Raw genomic sequence first — 16119 nt, 5'->3', positions numbered from 1 at the left:
GTGCAGGAGATGAGCTAGACTGACCTAGTCCCCTCTTCTGCTGTCTCTCCCTTCTGGTCTGCTCACTTATTCTTACTTTTTTAACCCTTATTGTAGCTTCCACTAACTTGCTAAATTCTGTGATTCCCAAGGCAGTGAGCTGAATCTTTATGTTGTCATTTAGTCCCTCTTCAAATCTCTTACATCTTTCAGCTTCATTAGGGACTATCTCCCTTCCATAGCGGCTTAATCGGACGAATTCCTTCTCATACTCAGCCACTGACAACTGTCTCTGCCTCAGGTTAATAAACTCTCTTCTTCTCTCTTTCAGGTATACAATACCCACATATTTCTTCTTAAATTTGGAGAGAAAGAAGTCCCAAGTTATAGCTTCTGGCTGCACTTCACTGGACACAGTATCCCACCATTCGTAGGCATCATCTTGCAACAAAGATATGGCAGCTTCCAGGTTTTGCTCTGGAGTGCAGTGGAGTTGTTTTAGAACTCTGCCTGTTCTGTTCAACCAATTCTCGGCTGCAACAGAATCATCTTCTCTCTTACCGAAAAAGTCCACTGCTCCAAACTTTCTTAGCCTTTCCAGGTGTGATTTCTGCTGTGGAGCTGGTGGTGGTGGTGGCATTACTCCAGCCATTTGTCTGAAGAAATCAGCCATTTGCTGGAACATGTCCTGTGGAGGCTGAGCAGGCTCTGCTTGAGCTGGAGGAGTAGGTTCTCCCCTACCCCCAATCTCAGCTGCTGCAAGTGGAGCATGACTCTCCACTTCATCCTCGACTGCTCTCTGTGATGAAGGGTCCATATCCTATTCAAAATAAGAAAGACAAACAGATCTGCATTAGTGTCACCTCGACTCTTACAAATGCAATGCATGGTATGGACTCAATCTAGGCCCAGAAACGCCTAAACCGTGCTCTGATACCACTAAATGTGACACCCCTTACACGGCTACAGTATATCCGAGTAAGATATGTCACACGGTGTACCGACACACTCTATTTTTCCTTAATTAATTTTTGTCATAGTTTTGAATATAGTTTATGAAATATAATTTATTTAAGCCATTTATCAAAAGTATTATTTATTTGAGGTTCCGAAAATTTTAAAGAAAATCCGGCAGAGTACCGGCTAAAAATGGAGAAAACAGTTCTTCGGAACCTGTGAAAAACACTTCCAATATTCATGTCTCATCATCTCAAACTCCAATATCAAAATCTCAACAACATTCTTCAATTTCAGTTCTCAATCATCCATCACATGTGATAATCAAGTATAAATCACAATTAGATATTTACTTTTCCATTCACAAATACAATTTTCATAATTTACATGAACATCAAAATACATTACATAATTCTAAATACATATGAGAAAATAAAAATTTAGTTACAAAATGACAAAATGACACCTAGTGCCCTACCAATGCAATGCAGGTGGTGAGGTGACACGGACATCGTGCGTAATCAGAGGATGGACTCACCTACCGCGGTCTACTGGGCTCACGATCAGTATCTCCAGCACTACGTGTGGCAAAGCAACGCGCTAAGCCATACTGCTTAGTGGTGCAATAATAAAATAAAAGAAAATAGCAGAAAATAAATATGTAGTGAATGTATATGTTTTATTTGTTTTGAATTTGTATATCATTAACTTTGTCCACTTTCATTCATTTGTTTGCCCAAGTAACCTACACTAGATGACTGGACTGGATAAACGGGTAAACTGGCACTGGGTATCAAGTACTTCGGGCCGTCATACCATCGGTCACATATGCATCTCCCAGTGCAAATGTAACTAACAAGTCGTGATAACATCGAGCACAAGGCCAAATCTCAATACAAGGTCGAATGGCTAAAAGCCATAAAATCACTGAATGGCATATTGCCATGTGCGATCTTGCTAATCGAACCCTATTGGCATGCTAAACTATCCAAACCAATCTTGTTAGGTATACTAGGGCATTTGAAACTTTTAAATTCTTCAATTTGTGAATTTCAAGTTTTGGTGTCACTATTCACCCCATTGGTCAACAAAAATGTTGACTTTTGGATAGAAAATAGGTATATTGGTTGTGATACTCCCAACATACCACATTTTGCATTTAAAACTTGTTGGAATTAACCCCTAAATCCATTTCCAAACCTAAAACCTAGAGAGCAGAATTTTTAGTTTTTGTGACCCAAATTTACTGTTCCATTGGGCCCTGTTGCAGTGGGAATTTGAGGAAATGGTAAACATGAAAGTTGTTCCTTATTTTGTCTAGTTGAATTTCCTTTTTTGAATCACTCCATTTGGAGTTTTGTAGCTCCAGATATGGTCCAAAAACCACAGCTGGCCGGATTGCCAAAACTGCAGAATTACCAAATCTACAGTACCATGAGCAAAGGATCGTGACTGCCATTTGGGTTAGGTTCTGGTCATAATTTGGGGTAGGTTTCTTCATGAAAGTTTTTTTGTCTATGTCTTAACTTGTTGCTGTAAAACTTTCAGGTCAATTGACCATATCTACAGTGAGTTATGGCCAAATGAACAGTACTGTTCATTTGGTCATTTCTACAGGTGCTGTTACAGGGTATCCGGATTGGGGCCAACTTTTGGTCCTCTTGCTTTGGTCTTTTGGGCATGGTTTCTTCAGAAAAAATGTGCCATTATAAGCCTAGTTTCATGTCCAATTGGACAAACACCAATTGGACAAACACCAATTGGACCAACACAGCCAAAGATATGGCAGTCCAAGTGGGCTGGAATCACAGCCACCCTACTGCACTCACTAGGCAGCATACTCATTCACTTTGCCATGCTATATTTCTGTCCAAATTATGGTCAAATTTTCTCAAATGGTCACTAATTGACTATTAGGATGTTCTTTAACAATTTCATAAGCCAAGTTCACATTTTACTCCCAAAACCCTAGCTTCACATTATGATTCATACAAGATGCTTTAGTTAGCACACTAATTCATTATCCATGTAGATATATACCTTAAACATCATTTCTAGTCCACTCTAAGTCCATCAAAACAGTCAAAATCATTCTTTCCTTAAGGCTGCCGAATTCTATGGTGAACATACAATTGAGTTTGGTTCATTTATTTCACAATTTCTTACCTATTATAAATCTCTAACATGGAATTAATGAGTTTTAAATACATAGGTGCACTAACCTTTTGTAGGCAGATTTTTCCCAAGCTCAAAACTTCACTTCTTTTCCTTTTCTTGGCTGCCAAAAGGTTATGCAAAGTGCAAGGATAAATTTTTATGAAAGGTGTCTAGGGTATATGGTGAAATGAAGAGGGAAATAGAGCTTGCTTGAAGTTGTCAATGGAGGTTGGGCTAGGGTATGAATTTCGGCTGGTTTTGGGGAAGGGGATGGCTGCTGGCTTTTTGATTTATTTTGGTCTCAATTTGTCTCTTTTAATTGTTAGTTAATAGGTTGTTCAAATATGATTGGTTATAGCTTTTAAATGACATCATCATGATGTCATAAATAAGCCTTTTTCCTCATTTTCTTTTCTTTTCTTCACTACTCATTTTCAATTTAATTTTTAGTAATGTTTATTCATATTTTATGTCATATTAATTATTTACTCAACTAGAAAAGTCGGCCAAAAATTACCTTTGAAGGCGAAATGACCAAAATGCCCTCCGTTTGGCTTAACGGGTCAAAATTGTCTGTACCGATTGAAAAATTTTTCTAGGTATTTTCTTGGCATTCTAATGCCATGGGAACCTCAATAACCCTTCTCTGGAGTCCCAAAAATTATTTAATGATTTTTCCCCCGGGTCTAGGGCTCCTAGTTGCGAGAACCGCAACTTCCCTCTGGGTTACCCATCGCTAGGCACCTACTGCTTAACTCGGTTGTATTTTATTTCTAAAATTTTTACTATATTTTTCTTATTAATATTTGAGTTGATTATGGTCCCTCACTTAAGTTTAAATATTTTTCCGGACGTTCTAGCTGTCCGGACCGACACTGTTCACCGGAACAGTAGAATGTACGGAGTTGCTACCAGGAGGGTGTTACCCTCACTCACTTACAAAAGTTATATGGTAAGCATAATAGGCATGCAAGATATGAGATATCAAAACAGCTATTTAGAATGAGGATGACAGAGGGACAAAATGTCGGAGACCATGTCCGCATGATGATCTTGCTCGTAGAGTAGCTGAAAGATCTTGATTTTAACATGGACTTTCAATTACAAATGGATTTGATCCTTCAGTCCCTCCCTGAGTCATTTGGGAATTTTATTATAAATTTTCACATGACTAAATAGGAGTGCACCTTGACTGGCTTGTTGAACGTACTAGTCATTGCCCAAAAGAACATGCCAGGTAATAAAGGAAAGGAGGTAGTTTTAGTTGATTCTTCTTTAATTGGAAAGTTCAAAAAGAAGAAATGCAACAAGAAAAAGAAGCCTTATGTTCCTGGACCTTCAGGCCGAATAGCTAAGCCATAGAGAAAAAAGAAATCTGAAGCTGTTTCTGACAAGGGAAAATGTTTCCATTATAAAAAAGACAGGCATTGGAAGAGAAATTCTCCAGAGTATTTGGCAACTCTAAAAGACAAGAAGGATAAAACTTCTGAATGTATGTCTATTTCTTATTATTTAGATTCAAATAATACTCCTAGTTCATTTATAGCTTGGGTTTTAGATACTGATACGAGTTCTTACATATGTTTTGATATGCAAAAATTAGCAATCATAGCAACTTGCAGGCATAAGATGTTAGACTCAAAATTGGCGATGGAGCAATAATTGCAACCTTAGCCATAGGGTCTAAATCTTTGTATTTATTTGAACATATTTTGTATTTAGATTATGTATTATATGTACCTGATGCTTTTAAGAACATCATTTCTATATCTAGTTTGACTAGAAATAGATATGAATTTCAATTCATGAATGATGTTTGCAATGTTTATTTTAGGAATAAAATTATTGGCATGGGTTTTTTATATGATGGTCTTTATTATTTGGATAATAATAATCAATAAAAAACTAGTGTTAGCAATTAAATTGAATTTAATGCCATAATTAAATCCAACTCTAGTCTAAAACATCTTTGGCACTTAAGATTAGATCATATTGCAGGAGATAGGATTGCAAAATTGGAGAAAATGGGGATTTTATCTTCATTGGGTTCTGATCCTACTCCAACTTGTGAATCCTGTCTTCAAGGCAAAATGATCAGATCTCCTTTTATTGGACAAGAGTTAAGGGCTGAAGATATTTTAGAGCTGGTGAATAGTAATGTATGCGGCCCATTTAAAGAAATAGCAAAAGGTGGTTATCACTATTTCATTACCTTTACTAATGATAAATCTAGGTAAGGGTATTTATATTTAATGAAACACAAGCATAAATCCTTTGAAAAGTTTAAAGAATTTAAATCTAAAGTAGAAAAATAAACAGGAAAAAGTATTAAAATTCTAAGATCAGATCGAGAGGAGAATACTTGAGTAATGAATTTGATGAGTTCTTAAAAGAATATGGCATTATTTATCAATTAATTCCTCCAGGAACGCCATAATTAAATGATATATCTGAAAGGAGAAATCACACCCTATTAGATGTGGTACGTAGTATGATGAGCTATACAGATTTGCCAATCTCCTTATGGAGATTTGCATTAGAAACAGCTTTATATATTCTTAATAGAGTTTCATCTAAATCAGTCTTTTCCACTCCATATGAGATGTGGCATAGAAGACAACTAAATTTAAACATGTTAAGATTTGGGGTTGTCCAGCTTATATTAAAAAGCTGAAGACTAATAAATTGAAAACTAAATATGAAAAGAGACGATTTGTTGGATATCCAAAAGATAGTTTTGGATATTATTTCTATCTTCCTATATCGCAGAGGATTGTGATAAGTGGAAATGTTATTTTTCTTGGCAAAGAATTTATTCAAGAAGGTGGCAAAGGATGGTAGATAGAGTTGGAATTAGAGAATTTTAATCAACCAATAAATCAAATGGATATAGATCCATCCAGTCAGCTTAAACCTATTGATGATTTATCCACAACACTTCCTCATAGATCAACTAGAATATCTCATTCACTAGAGAGATATGGTTTTCTTCAAGAGTATGAACAAGAGTTATTTGTTCATGAGAAAATAAGTCATGGAGAAGATCCTTTAACCTATGAAGAAGCTATATTAATATAGACTCTTCAAAATGGATTAAGGCAATGAAATATGAAATGGATTCCATGCATAAGAACCAAGTTTGAGATCTTGTAGACCTTCCTGAAGGTATTATACCTATAGGGAATAAATGAGTTTTCAAGAAGAAAATTAGTTCTGATAGAAGGTAGAGATGTATAAAGCATGACTAATTGCAAAAGGGTTTTGCTAAAGGCAAGTAATCGATTATGAAAAGACTTTTTCACCTATAGCTATGCTTAAATCCATTAGGATTTTATTATCTATAGCTGCATACCATGATTTTCTCAATAGATACATTGAGAAAAACACATTCATAGAACAACTTAAGGGTTTTGAATCTAAGGGTAGTTCTAAAGTATGCAAACTAAAGAGATCCATTTATGGGTTAAAGCAAGTTTCGAGAAGTTGGAACATCCATTTTGATAAAGCCATTAAATATTTGGGTTTTATAAAACAAGAAGATGAACTATGTGTATACAAGAAGGTTAGTGGGAGCTCAATCACTTTCCTTGTCTTGTATGTGAAGGAGTGGAAGCGTAGATTAAAGGGCATTAGAACCTTGAATTTCAAAATTATTTCTAAGGTTACATGCAACATACCAAGTGTCTTATAATCCTAATCAATATCCAATGCCCAATTGCATACCAAAATATATTTTAACATGCATTAAAATTTCATTTGCCATTAAAGATTATGAATTAACATTTAATTCAATTAAACCCTAAATAAAAGAGGGATTTTTAGGTACTAATCTCTTGATGCACAATTGATGAAATCCCGACTCCTAAGATGTGCTTAGGATCCCAAATGTTGTCCCTCTAGTTTGTCCACCGCAAGAACACACCAAAATTGCAATGGCAGCCCCTAGATTGGCTTCTCAAGCCTTGTCAACCAAATTTGAGATGGGATTTATGCTTTGTGAAGGTTGTATGAATGTATCGGGAGTTAGAAACACTTTCTAATAATTTTAATTCAAGAGGAAATCAAAGTTTTTTTCCCTTGAATCAATTGAGAAATTGAAGAGGAGAATGAGACACCAAAAGTGACGGCAACTTGAGAGAAAAGCGAGAGGAGTAATTTTTTTTTTTTATTACTTTTCTTTATATACTTAGGTCAAACCCTTACTAACTCCCTTGCCATATGTCATCACAAGATCCCATCTTGTTATTGTTTGATTTAATCCTATGAAGCCAAGTGTCAAGCTCCATTTAAATTATGATATATTGTCTTCCATCATAGGAAGACAAGTGGCAAGATCATATAGTGTCATGTGTCGCCATATCATGGCGCCACATGTCACCATGTGAAAAGACCAATTTGCCCTTACTTTTTAATTTGAGTTCTCAACCCAAAATTATAATTTCTCCTCTTTAAATCAATTTATATCAAATATAAATTAATTAATTAATTAATTAATCTCCATTAATTAATTTCTCATTATTAAATTCATATTTAATCAAATTAAATATAAATTTGATTTATACTATACATCCAATAATCTAGATTTGATTTCAAGTCATGCTAGGGACTTTGCAATCTTATTGCAAGCCAAACCTCTTTAATTAATTAATTAAACTCTTTAATTAATCAATTAAATCACATTTTAAATGGTGATTAGCTTGTGTAGATGTGTGACTTACTAGGCTTTTTACTTATTGGCAATGAGAAATGATATTAACTCTTAATATCATTAGAACTCTTTCTTATTGTAAATGATTTCTCTAAATCATTTCAGGCATCTCATAGACCATGATTGACACCTAGCATAGTATGCCATGGCTAACCAATCAGTAATAAGGAATACCTTAAATGAACCTTTAATCATATGTTATCATGCACTAGAGACTATTCATTACAAAATCCCAATTCGAGCTGGAGTCATGGTTAATGTCAAACCCCATTTGCTATGAACATTATGTTCTCTTTTAATTTCAGTTCTTGATTAATTATATTTTTTTTATCAGAAACTCTTTTCTGACTAAATCTGTCTGTCTTGGGCAGGAACTTGAAACATCAAGAACAATTAAACGAACATAAGATTTTATCCCTATTTACTTAGGGTAATGGATTCCATCTTGATCAACACCTATCTCCATATATAACTAGTAGGAGCCAACACATGCCTATATACCCATACACAATACAAGTATGAAAGCAGTATTAAACTCAAACCACCTATATACAAGATAACTGTGTTATCTCAGGTCTAAAGATTATATGCACTGATATGATATATGACAATGCATTGACAAGAGTAAACTCCATGTGCTTGTCATAAGCGTCATTGATTCGGCCTACTTATCATGTATAAGTGCCATCATGTTTGTTATGTGGCATAGGACTCACCACTCCATTTTATTTACATCTCATATAAATACCTTGAGAACAAACATGATTATAATATTTCTGGATAAGTCATGTCCTTTGTGAAGTATCCTCAATTGTGAAGCAATTTATGATACTTTGTTCTAGAAATACTGTTACTCATATTCTTAACAACTTAAGAATAGAATTTCTAACACAATATCAATGGACCTTTTCAATTACACATAAATATATTATGTAAACGAAAAAGTGAAATTGCCTTTCTATTAATAAAATATGTACAAGATACATAAAAAATAATATGCTCTAGGGCATACTACTAACAATCTCCCACTAGCACTAGAGCTATTCATTACAATATCTTAGACCCATCTTCTCAAGATGTCAGTCTAATTGAGCTTGTGACAAAGGCTTAGTGAATGGATCAGCTGGTTTTTAGCTGATGTTATATTTTCTGCATGGCTATATCGCCTTGCCCAACTATATCCCTGATAATATGGTAGTGCCTTTCTATGTGTTTGGATTTCTGGTGAGACCTTGGTTCCTTAGCCTGTATGACCACTCCATTGTTGTCACAATAGAAAGGAACTACTGACTCAATGGAAAGAACTACTGCAAGTTCTATCACGAACTTCTTTATCCAAATATCCTCTTTTGCAGCATCTGATGCAGCAATGTACTCGGCCTTTGTAGTGGAATCAATAGTCGTACTCTATTTGGAACTCTTCCAACTGACTGCACCTCCATTACAAATGAACACAAATCTAGAGGTAGACTTTCTATCATCGATATCTGATTGAAAATCAAAATCAGTATAACCATCCAATTGCAAGTCACCACCTCCATAAATTAAGAATAAATCCTTAGTTCTTCTCAAGTATTTAAGGATATTTTTGACAGCTATCTAGAGTTCCAAACCTGAATTGGATTGAAACCTACTATTCAAACTAACGGCATATGCGATATCCGGCCTAGTACACAACATTGCACACATTAAGCTTCTAATAACCAAAGCATATGGAATCTTGGCCATTTTATCTCTTTCTTTTAGTGTATTTGGAGACATCTCTTTAGAAAGGTGGAAACCATGTCTTACTGGTAACAATCCTCTCTTGGAATCAAGCATGTCAAAACTTTTTAACACCTTTTCCAAGTATAAACTTTGGGATAAACCAATTACTTTTTTTACTCTATCTCTAAAGATGCGAATTCCAAGAATATAGGTTGCCTCCCCTAAGTATTTCATGGAGAATATATTTGACAATCATACCTTGACAGTTGTCAACATACCTATGTCATTACCTATTAATGAAATGTCATCTACATATAAAACAAGGAAAGTGATAGCACTCTCACGAACCTTCTTATATACACATGGCTCATCCATATTTTTGATAAAACCAAATGATTTAATGACTTCATCAAGACGGATGTTCCAACTCCTCAAAGCTTATTTCAGCCCATAAATAGATCATTTTAGCTTGCATACCTTGGAACCATCTTGGGATTCAAAACCCCTAGGTTGTTCCATGAAAATGTTTTCATTAATGTTTCCATTGAGAAAAGTTATTTTGACATTCATTTGCCAAATCTCATAATTACAGTATATAGCTATTGCTAATAAAATCCTAATTGATTTAAGCATGGCAACGGGCGAGAAAGTCTTCTCATAGTCGATTCCTTGCCTTTGGAGAAACTCTTTCGTAACTAGCCTTGCTTTATAGGTCTCTACCTTTCCATCAGAACTAATTTTCTTCTTGAAAACCCATTTATTCCCTATAGGTACAATACCTTCAGGTGGGTCAACAAGGTCCCAAACTTGGTTATTATGCATGGAATCAATTTCAGATTTCATAGCTTCAATCCATTTTGAAGAATCTATATCTGATATAGCTTCTTCATAGGTAAGAGGATCATCTCCATGATCTATTTCTTCATGAGTAAACAACTCTTGTTCATCTTCATGAAGAAAACCATATCTCACTGGTGGGTGAGATATCCTGGTCGATCTGCGAAGAATTACTGTAGATGTTTCATCAATAGATATAGGTTGACTAGATGGATCTATATCCATTTGATCTGTTGTTTGGTCAGAATTCTCCAATTCTAACTCTATTTGCCTTCCTTTGCCACCTTCATGAATAAATTGTTGTTTAAAAAATATGGCATCTCTGCTTACCATAACCTTTTGTGATGTAGGTAAATAAAAATAATATCCAAAACTTTCTTTTGAATATCCAACAAATCGACCTTTTTCTGATCTGGTTTCCAATTTTTCAATGTTCAGCTTTTTAATATAAGCTAGATAACCCCAAATCTTAACATGCTTAAGACTCGATTTTCTTCCATGCCATATCTCATAAGGTGTGAAAGAGACTGATTTTGATGGAATCCTATTCAGAATATGCAAAGCTAATTCTAATGCAAATCCCCAAAAGGATATTGGCATATCAGTATAGCTCATCATACTGCGTACCCTATCTAATAGGGTACGATTTCTCCTTTGAGATACACCATTCAATTGTGGCATTCCTAAAGGAGATAGTTGGGAGACAATGCCATGCTTTTTTAAGTATTCATCAAATTCAGTACTTAAGTATTCACCTCCACGATCTGATCGAAGAGTTTTAATACTGTTTCCTATTTGATTTTCTACTTTACATTTAAATTCTTTAAACTTTTCAAAGGATTCATGTTTGTATTTCATCAAATACATATACCCAAATCTTGATTTATCATCAGTAAAGGCAATAAAGTAATGAAAACCCCCTCTAGCCATTTTCTTAAATGGACCACATAGATCACTATGTATCAATTCCAAAATATTTTCAGCTCTTAACCCTTGTCCAACAAAAGGTGATCTAGTCATTTTGCCTTAAAGGCAGGATTCAAAAGTTGGAGTAGGTTCAGAACCCAATGAGGATAAAATTCCCATTTTCTCTAGCTTTGCAATCCTATCTTCTGCAATATGACCTAATCTTAAGTGCCAAATATATTTTGAACTTGAATTGATTTTCATCATGTCATTATATTCATTTAGATTGCTTGCATTAGATTTGTATTTAACATTATTATCTAAATAATAAAGTCCATCATGCATATAACCCAAGCCAACATATTTATTTTCAAAATAAATATTGCAAACATCATTTGTGAACTGAAATTCATAGCCATTTTTAATTAAACTAAATATAGAAATGATGTTCTTAAGAGTATCAGATACATGTAAAACATTATTTAAATACAAAACATGTCCATTGATGTATAAAGATTTAGATCCTATGGCTAAAGCTTCAACAGTTGAGCCATTGCCAACCCAGAGTCTAATATCTCGGGACTACAAGCTGCTACTACTTATTATTTCCTGCATATCAAAAGTAATGTGAGAACTAGCACCAGTATCTAAAACCCAAGCTGTAGATGAACTATGAGTATCATCGAAATCTAAATAACAAGACATAGACATACCTTCTGAATGAAGGAGCGGAAGCATGGTGATTAGTTCATTAGAGCATTGAATTTCAAAAATTTCTTCTAGGGTTACATGCATTATGCCACATCTCTTATATGCCTAATTAATTTCAATGCTCAATTGCATATTAAAACACTTTTAATATGTATTAGGATCTATGTTTGTCATTCAAGATTGTGAATTAATAAATTAATTAATTTAAACCCTAGTTTAATAGAGAAGTTAGAGCACTAACCTCTTTGATGCACTATGGATGTAATTGACACCTTTAGGAAGCACCTAGGACCCCAAGTGTTGTCCCTCTAGCTTGTCCACACCAAGATCACCAATGGGCAGCCCCCAATTTGCTTCTCAAGCCTTTGCTAACCAATTATAAATTGGGTTTTTGCTTTTAGAGATGTACTATGTATGTATAGGACACTAGAAATAATTTGTAGCAATTTTAATTCAAAGGATTTTGGGCAATTCTCTTTGAATTGATGAGACAAGATGAAGAGAGGAGAAGGAGAAAGAGGTGTCGCTACCTTGAGAGAAAATAAGAGTGTTATGTTTTTTCTTTTCTTTACCCTTTTATATAATTAGGTCATTAAGTCACTTAAACCTTATGCCACATGTCACCACCTTATTGCATCTTATTTTTAATCGATTCAATCACATTAAGTCAAGTGTCAAAGCTATACTTAATCTTGACTTTGATCATCTTACATGATAGGAAGACAAATGGTAAGCTTAAATGATGCCATGTGTCACCATCTCATGGTGCCACATGTCACCATCTCATGGTGCCACATGTCACCATGTGAAATGGCCAAATTACCCTTTTATTGTAATTTTGAGTTCTCAACCCAAAATCATTATTTCTCCTCTTCAAATCAATTTATATTAAATATGAATTAATTAAGTAATCTCTATTAATTAATTTCTCACAATTAAATTCATTTTTAAACACTTTAAATATAAATTTAACTTATGTTATACATCCAATAACCTAGATTTGGTTTCAAGCCATGCTAGGGACTTTGCAATCTTATTGCGAACCTATCATATTTAATTAATCAATTAAACTCTTTAATTAATCAATTAAATCATATTTAACTTGGTGATTAACTTGTGCATGTGTGTGACTCACTAGGCTCATCACTAATTGGCAATGAGATATGATATCAACTCTTAATATCATCAGAACTCTTTCTTACTATAAATGATTTCTCTAAATCATTTTAGGCATCTCATAGACCATGGTCGACACCTAGCATAGCATGCCATAGCCACCCAATTAGTAATAAGGAATACCTTAAATGAACCTATAATCATATGTTACCATGCACTAGAATCTCTCTGTTACAAAATCCCAATTCAAGCTGGAGTCATGGTTTATGTCAAATCCCATTTGCAATGAATATTATGTTCTCTTTTAATTTCAGCTTTTGATTAATTAGAGTTTCTTGCCAAAAACTCTTTTCTGACTAAATCTGTCTATCCTGGTCAGGAACTTGAAACATCAGGAACTATTAAATGAACATAAGATTTTATCCCTATTTACTTAGGGCAACAGATTCCATCTTGATCAACACCTATCCCCATATATAACTAGTAGGAGACAACACATGCCTATATACCCATACACAGTGCAAGTATGAAAGTAGTATCAAACTCAAACTACCTATATACAAGATAACTATGTTATCTCAGGTCTAAAGATTATATACACTAATCATATATGATAATGCATTGACAAGAGTAAACTCCATGTGCTTGTCATATGCATCACTGGTTCGGCCTACTTATCATGTATAAGTGCCCATCATGTTTGTTATATGGCATAAGACTCACCACTCTATCTTTTTTATATCTCATATAAATACCTTGGGAATAAACATGAATACAATCTTTCTGGATAAGTCATGTCCTGTGTGAAGTATCCTCGATTGTGAACCAATTTATGATACTTTGTGCTAGAAATACTGTCACTCATATTCTTAACAACTTAAGAATAGAATTTCTAGCAAAATATCAATGGACCTTTTCTATGTCACATAAATATATTATGTAAATGGAAAAGTGAAGTTGCCTTTTATTAATAAAATATGTACAAGATACATACTAAATGATATGCTTTAGGGCATACTACTAACAGTCTCCCACTAGCACTAGAGCCATTCATTACAATATCTTAGACCCATCTTCTTAAGATGTCAGTCTAATTGAGCTTGTGATATAAGCTTAGTGAATGGATCAACTGGATTTTTAGCTGATGCTATTTTCTGCATGGCTACATCACCTCGCCCAACTATCTCTCTAACAATGTGGTAGTGCCTTTCTATGTGCTTAGATTTCTGGTGAGACCAGGGTTCCTTATTTCCAAACAGCCTCTTTTGTAGCATCTGATGCAGTAATATACTTAGCCTCTGTAATGGAATCAGAAGTCATACTTTGTTTGGAACTCTTCCAACTGACTGCACCTCCATTCCAAATGAACACAAATCTAGAGGTAGACTTTCTATCATCGATATCTGATTGGAAATCAGAATCAATATAACCATCCAATTGTAAGTCATCACCTCCATAAATCAAGAATAAATCCTTCGTTCTTCTCAAGTACTTAAGGATATTCTTGATAGCTATCCAATGTTTCAAACCTGGATTGGATTGAAACCTGCTAGTCAAACTAGCAGCATATGCGATATCCGGCCTAATACATATCATTGCATACATCAAACTTCCAATAGCTGAAACATATGGAATCTTGGCCATTTTATCTCTTTCTTCAGGTGTCTTTGGAGACATCTCTTTAGAAAGGTGGATACCATGTCTCATTGGTAACAATCCTCTCTTGGAATCAAGCATGTTAAACCTCTTTAACACCTTTTCTAAGTATAGACTTTGGGATAAACCAATTATTCTTTTTGCTCTATCTCTATAGATGCGAATTCCAAGAATATAGATCGTCTCCCCTAAGTATTTCATAGAGAATGTATTTGACAACAATACCTTCATAATTGTCAACATACCTATGTCATTCCCTATCAACAGAATATCATCCAATATAAGACAAGGAAAGTGATAGCACTACCACTAACTTTCTTATATACAAATGATTCATCCACATTTTTTATAAAACCAAATGACTTAATGGCTTCATCAAAACGAATGTTCTAACTCCTCGAAGCTTGTTTCAACCCATAAATGGATCACTTTATCTTGCATACCTTGGAACCATCTTGGGATTCAAAACACCTAGGTTGTTCCATGAAAATATTTTCTTCAATATATCCATTGAGAAAAGCTATTTTGACATCCATCTGCCAAATCTCATAATCATAGTATGCAGCTATTACTAATAGAACCCTAATTGACTTAAGCATGGCAACCGTGTTAGTAGTATGCCCTAGAGCATATCATTTAGTATGTATCATGTACATGTTTTTATTAATAAAAGGCATTTTCACTTTTCCGTTTACATAATATATTTATGTGTAATAGAAAAGGTCCATCAATATTTTGTTAGAAATTCTATTCTTAAGTTGTTAAGAATATGAGTGACAGTATTTCTAGCACAAAGTATCATAAATTGGTTCACGATCGAGGATACTTCACACAGGACATGACTTATCCAAAAAGATTGTAATCATGTTTTTTGCCAATGTATTTATATGAGATGTAAATAAGATGGAATGGTGAGTCTCATGCCATATAACAAACATGATAGGCACTTATACATGATAAGTAGGCCGAACCAGTGACATTTATGACAAGCACATGGAGTTTACTCTTGTCAATGCATTGTCATAAATCATATCAGTGCATATAATCTTTAGACCTGAGATAGCACAGTTATCTTATATATAGGTGGTTTGAGTTTGATGCTGCTTTCATACTTGTACTGTGTATGGGTATATGGCCATGTGTTGGCTCCTACTAGTTATATATGGAGGTAAGTATTGATCAAGATGGAATCTGTTACCCTAAGTAAATAGGGATAAAATTCTATGTTCATTTAATTGTTCTTGATGTTTCAAATTCCTGGCCAGGACAGATAAATTTAATCAGAAAATAGTTTCTGATGAGAAAATCTTTTTAATCAAGAACTAAAATTAAAAGAGAATATAATATTCATAGCAAATGGGGTTTGACATAAACCATGACTCTAG

Source organism: Hevea brasiliensis, chromosome 17 (assembly GCF_030052815.1).
Source record: "Hevea brasiliensis isolate MT/VB/25A 57/8 chromosome 17, ASM3005281v1, whole genome shotgun sequence".
Classification (NCBI taxonomy): Eukaryota; Viridiplantae; Streptophyta; class Magnoliopsida; order Malpighiales; family Euphorbiaceae; genus Hevea; species Hevea brasiliensis.
This window is presented reverse-complemented; position numbering follows the sequence as displayed.